Below are 7076 nucleotides of genomic sequence, written 5' to 3'. Positions count from 1 at the left end.
TCATCCCAACCAAGGACTGAAGCAATCTTTTATTATATATATAACGTTATTTATCCTTCGAGGTCCCTCCGAGAAGCGATTAAATTTCACCAACCACGGTTACTATGCTAATTTCTTATTTCACCGCTTGTTGCGGATTCGTACGTCCATTTCTTCTTCGGGCATCGCGTTTCTATAGCTCAAAATGTAAACGATTATAAATAGTAATGGAATAGTAATCAGTGAAAATTTGGTAATGCGATATTTTAAAGGGCTAATTTGTCTTTATCTCTGTAAAATTTAAAAATAAGGGTCGTAATACTTCTATTTTCTAGCCTTCGACAGTGATCCCTTCACTCCATTACGATAGTAAAAGTGAAATATGGATAGTCGATAAGACGCCTTGAAAATGATAGCATTCCTGTTGAAACTTTTTTTTATATTAATAGAAGAATAAGTAATATAAGAACAAAAAGTATGACATTTTCTATTGTTTTAAAGCCAATTATCTTACCAAACCATTTTTCGACACGCTCGCCTAGCTCCGACTTCGACTCGCAATTGAACTGAATAGTATGTTATCATTCTTGGTGGTAGTAGTATATTTCACCTTGAGCATATTTAACCACTAGGGGGCTCTATGATAAATTAAACCTTGAATGAGCTATAACCGTTCAGTGATACTTTTTCATAATTTTCATACTTAGGGATATTATTTTACTTGTGATATATTTACAAGAAGTATCAAAATAAGGAGAAACTTCGCGTTGCAAAGGTAGAAAAATCACGGTCTAACTAGTTACCTATTTTATAGTTACGTTCCATAAGTGTGTCAGTTGATAGAAATAATTAACAATAGCAAAATCTATCTATCTATCTATATATATGTTTGTATGTTTGTTACCTTCTATGCACGCCCAAGATAATTGTCCAATTCGCACGAAATTTGGCCTGTGGCATTGTGGCCACTGCCGTCAGGTTTTGGGGACGTCTTGAGATTGCTAACTTCGTAGTTTTGCCGGGCTTCTCATCTAGTATCTTATACAAGAGAGGAATCACTCTAAGCCAAAAAATGAAGAGTACCTTCACAGGCTCGACCCAGAATCCAAAGGGGGCGCGAATTTCCCGCCAAATCGCGGATATGTTCACCTAGTCTATTACTTCGCTTAATGGTGTAAAAATTAAAAATTAAACTGCATAGGAATATTTACCTATTGATAAAATAAATTTTCCTGTTGAAATAGTATTAGAAAATCAATATATGACGGTCTTCACCGCGCACCATGTTTTCTTCGTGTTTTAAAAATGATACCGAAGCCTGCTCGGGTACATGTTTCAATCGAATAACATTAGTTAGATAGAGAGATAAATACTTCCCTCGTCACAGATATATTATAAACTTCTTATAGGGCTAACGACTTAGTCTGAAGTTCATAAAAAATGTGTAGCAGTAAAAATTTAATACGCGAAAGATAGGTAATTGACACACTTATAAGCAACGTAATAATAATCTTATGTAGTTACGAAGGACCACCCGATACAATCCTAATCTCAAATAAATACTTTCTTAAAATCTAAAAATAATTGAGAGAATAACGGCTTACTTACGCCAAATTCTTAATAATCATAATCAGCTAGGCTAACACCCAAGGCACCACGTTAGGCCTAGGTTAACCTCTATAGGTTTTTATGGAAGAAGAAACCGAAGAACTCGGGGGCAAACCCCTTAAACCAGTGGGGAGAGAACTTGCAACCTCGACGCGGAAGGAGTTGTTCCGAGTTTTCAACCAGTGCCACAAGCTGGGATCGAACCCGACTTATCTTCCTGCGAAGCGAAAGTGCTAACCACTCCGCCACCCACATCCTGCAGTCTGGAGTGTTAAAGTTCGGTTTACGGCATTGAGCTTATGCCAAATTTCAATTGTGAAATTTTATCTGAAACTTATTTCATTTCAACTATTTATAACCTGAAAATAATATAAAGACGGAAAAGCTCGTGTTTCTACTTTCTATAACGAGCGCGACAATATGGTCAATTGGTTTTGATAACCGCGAAGAAAACCATTTGACGAGCGCCAAATTTAAATGCAGGTGTACATCGAAGGAGAAGGAAACGAAGACTTTCAAACTGGAAACATTTTCTTTATGCGTTAAATGCTTCTTATTAGTTGATTTTTGTGTTGTAAATTTTGTCGAAGTGTCATCACCAAAACTGACATAATTACTTTTGATATTACTTAATGCAGCCTCTAGCCTCGCTTAGTTTTTTTCCTGGGTAAAATCCTTAGCTTGACTGTACTGAAATTTTTCCATTGAAAGAATCAAAAAAGGCCGAAGAGGTATAGTAATGATAATCAGCTAGGCTAATACCGAGGCCAAGGCACCACCTTAGGCCCAAGTCATCCAGCGACTTATTTTAGGTGTTTTTTTTTTCGCTTGTCCGGGGACAAAAAGTGTAAAGTTTTTACCCTAAAACGTTTTATTCGCCTGTTCTCGGGGTAAGATTTACCCTGTCCCGAATTTTGTTCGCTTGTTCCGGAGTATTAGGGTTACACTTTTTACTCCTCCTCGAAAGGAGGTGTAGAGGGAGTAATCTAGTTTTGTCGTCTGCTTAAATTTCGTTTCACGAAAATATGATGGGAAACTTTTTATAAATAACCTTTAACCTTTAACTACTCCCTTTCTACTCCAACTCGTTTTTTTCGTCAAGACATAATTGTAGTAAAATGACGTCATATGGCTACACTTTTTAACCTGCTCAAAAAACCCAGAACAGGCGAAAAAAACCACCTAATGCAGTATTTTTATAGTGAGCAGGGCCCCCCGGAGCTCGGGGCCACCGCGGTCCCTGCGGACCATCCGCTACGCCAGGTTAAATTTCGTAGGAGGGTGGTGGCAGGCCCTTCATGCCACGCGAGCCAACGGCTCCCTACACTAACTATTACCGTTAACCTCTACAAGTTTTACTATAAAGGTAAAATTAGATATATATAAATTATGAATTGTTGGTACTTATTGCTTTACCACTAACGTAAAATTACCAATATATAAACTACGAATAATACATTAAATTTTACAAAATATGAAGATCGTCACACTATGGGAGAAAATTCCCAATTTGATGTCTGAGATTTATTTAAAAATTATTTTCATTAAAGAGATAGTGTCAGAATTTTCTACGTATATGAAGTTTTTTCATCAATTATTGAAAAATATAGTAGAGAAAAATATAGTTACAAACATTTGGTATAAATATCAATATTCAAGATTAATTTAAAATTTTAAAATAGAAAGATAGCGTAACTTTTTTTTATCACATACTGTCTACGTACATAGATAGGTTGATGATTATTGGTTGCTACTAGAGCGAGCTGGAGATATAATTTTTAGGGGATTACTGGAGGAAATTTTACTCCCATCGCTTTGTTTGATCCGAGTTTTAGTTTTCCGCTTTCGCACGCTTTAAGACCCTTATTCGATGGAAAGTAATGGAAAGATAAGCCACTTTTGTTGTTATTATTACTGCAGGAAGGAACCGCACAATACACTGTGGCGCCTACGGTCTTCGGTGGCATCTTTCCGTAGAATATAAATATTGATATAATGACTACGTATAAGAAATAATGATATAATCAGAAATACATGAACCGAAATTATCAGCGTTCTATTCCTCTAACACGGGAGGCAAGTTCCCCGTTTTCCCCCACCTTAGTGGCCACGTGTCATCTTCCCCTTCTCGGAAAGAGAACCTCCCCACCTCCCCGGCAAAGGTTTGAATACGCCACCTGGCGACGGCCGAGCGAATCTTTCTCGAAAAACAAATAAAAAAATACGATGCTGGGGAAAAATTAGAAGTGCATCATGTGTCAGTGGAAGAAAGGCTGTGACTATTAGAAGAAACGTCCAAGGAAAGAAAGCTCAAACAAATATCATCTTGATCAGTTGCTATTATTTAATGAAGCCCAGTTAACGACTAATAAAAACAAGTCTAACTTGACTACGTTAAGAATTATAAACCATAAATATTTGTATTATTTTGTTAAAATAATTGTACTTGTTTTATTTGAAATATAAATCTGAATAGCAACGTAAAGGTAGCCTTACTCGTAAACGAAATCATCATTTCTATTGCTTATTTCTACTAGTTCTTTTCTTGTGATTTATTTCTTCTTCCGTAGCCTTCTGTTTCTTTGGTCTTCCCATATTCTTTGCTACTGCAGGCCTAAATATTTTTATCTGGGTTTCATATATCTTAAGTAGCTCCATTAAGTAATTGGTATATTTTCTGATTCTAATAAAACTAAGTATATCTTTGTTCTCTATCAAAAACAAAACACGGCTAAGCCTAGGTTTGCAGACCACGTTTCTCACGATCTTCTTCGTCTTCGATTAAATAATTTATCTTAGCCTCACTAGATGGCGGTCTAGTTACCCGTGGTGCATTCGAAATTTTCCCTGTAGTAGCGGGAGGCGGAAAATTAACAAGGCCTCGCTATTTAACCCTCCCCTTTCGCACGGGGAAATTGCCGTCCGACAAAAATATGCTCGCTGATAATTTCAGTTCATGTATTTCTGATATAATTTATAAACACTACCTTGTTATCGATTTTTTTCTTCAATTTCTACTTTGAAAATAATATTTTTACACGTAGCCGGCTCGTGAAGTCGTGATTCGAGAATCTCGAACCGCGTGGTCCGCGAGAAGTAAGTCAAAAAACGCGCTTACAAATCCTCTACGCGATAGTAGAAAGAAGACTACTGGAAATTCTCCACCGCTCGAGCGCGCCGAAATTGACCAAACTCAAGACGTCAACAATCTGTAAAATTTTGACGCGGCTATTGAAATACCATTATTTTACATTAAAATATAAAACTAAATACTAATTGAAAGTGCTAATATGTATATATATTCTGATTCAGGACCTAAAAATCTATCATAACGTGTAAGCCAAAGAACAAAATTTTAAATTAATCTGAGTTGGCACTATCTCTTTAAGTGGTGAGTTCAGCTACTTTCAATTTTTAAGTCTTACTAGTTAACTCGAGAGTTTCTTTTATAGTGGTCTTTTATAGTCGATCAACTCGTGACAAAATGAAATTTAAAAATAAAATGCTAGACGGCGCTAGAAAACGACGAAAGGCGCGCATTTAAAATCTGGCAGTAAAGTGGTCAAATTCAAATTTCGTGCGAACGAGTGACAACAAACCATCTGCGGTATTCTTGCGCTAGCTGTACTACATATTTTATCCTTCTAAGCCTGCAACTGAGTATAGGTTAAATTTCGTAGGAGAGTACTGAGTATAGGTTAAATTTCGTAGGAGAGTGGTGGAAAACCCACCACGCCACGCCACGCGAGCCAACCACTCGCTACACTTACTATCACCGTTAACCTTTACAAGATGTGGGTTATTCAATCGCCAAAAGAACCACATTTGGGACGATGGAAATTTACATTGGGGAAACACCTATCACCACCAAGTGCATTTATTCAAATATTGTCTGGGTGAGTCTGTTAGGGAATCGTCTTAATGTGTAATTTTTTCCAAATGGACTTAATGCATTAAACATTCCTACATTTTAAACGTTATTCATTTTCACCGCCATTTTCCAAGATGGCGAACATTTCTCTAATGAGAGAATATGGGAGAACGCCCAAAATATATTTAGTCACGAAATTTTGGCTATGTTTCAATTTACATTTCCTGCACTAGTAATAATTTCTAGGTGGAGCTGATTAAATTTCCATAAATTAGTAAAAAAATTAAGCTTTATTACGGAAGGAAACTCCTGTCGATAAACCTTCAAAGTATAAGACAACGTAAGACCAGGAAACTATATAGGTATACACTTGGAATGTCTAAGGATCCATTGGCACCGTGCTGCGAAAGCGGTTCCAGAAACGGGCTTAAGCTATGTCGAATGTTAGACGACGCGTTATTTTTTCTTTACACTGAAGAACTTGAAGAACGTGTCATGTTCAACGGGAAACTGGTTTAGATTCGCGTAAAATCATGTATTTACAGGGTTGAGTAAAGAGCAAAAGATGTAAGTAAGACAAGGCTAAATGTCGAGTAGGAGCCGAGACTAGCTTAGCACGTTGCGAACGAAATCTCCGTTGTAAACCAGTCCAAAAAAATATAAAAGGGGGGCCCCATAGAGATTTTGGCGGGGTGGCCTTTGAGTTATCAGCTACGCCACTAAACGGTGGTTATACAAAACTGCTACTATCACTATAGGTAAGGAAGGGGAGGAATTTTTCAAATGACTCTAGCCCCTTAAAGTGTTAACTGAGTTTTCCTCTTACGGCATATAATTTTTGTTTATGGATTTTCAAACTATTTAAGAAAGAGTGAACCTTTTGAGAATTAATCTATTTCTTAAAACTAATTAAAGGCATTTTTCCAATAAGTAGTAAAACGATAAATATTAAAAAAATACCAGTATTTAAGAAAATTCCAATGAAACCTACCTGTAAACGCATTGGGAGAACTATTCGAATATATATTTCCATGAAAATTAATAATTCTGACTGTCTCAGATAACTAGAAAAAACATTACGTTTGCTTAAAAACTAGTCAATAAATCTACCGGAAAACGTTATTGGTACAGAAGAACGTCCTCCTAGTATTAATGGCACATAATACTGTAAGTAAATGAATTAAATTATCGTCCCAGTCCTGGCATGGCTCTAAATGTTTATTATTTAAGATAGCTTACTTATAATGATACTAGTTGCTATTACCTTGATTGAATGGGTCCGAAGTGCGGAAACGATCGAGTCGCGTACAAAGATATGAACGCCGTTAATATTACTCTCATACTAAAGAGATACTTAACGTGTATAAAATGTAGTTTAAAAGAAACCATCCTCTTCGTCTACATGTGTGATATTTTCCAGGAACTCGTTATGAATTGATCACCCACATTAAGTAAGACCAGACTCAAAGAAGAAGAAATCATTTTCAACGTGACGTAGAATCTTGCTAATTTTGAAAATTAACTAAATTCCAGGGTATATGAATAATTAAGATAAAACCTGGGAAAGTTTCAGAATTTTTTATGGTTCTTTCGTAATTTCATTGCATTTTTATAAGTA

This window comes from Leiobunum rupestre, chromosome 6 (genome assembly GCF_980474605.1).
Source record: "Leiobunum rupestre chromosome 6, qqLeiRupe1.1.hap1, whole genome shotgun sequence".
NCBI lineage: Eukaryota > Metazoa > Arthropoda > Arachnida > Opiliones > Sclerosomatidae > Leiobunum > Leiobunum rupestre.
This window is presented reverse-complemented; position numbering follows the sequence as displayed.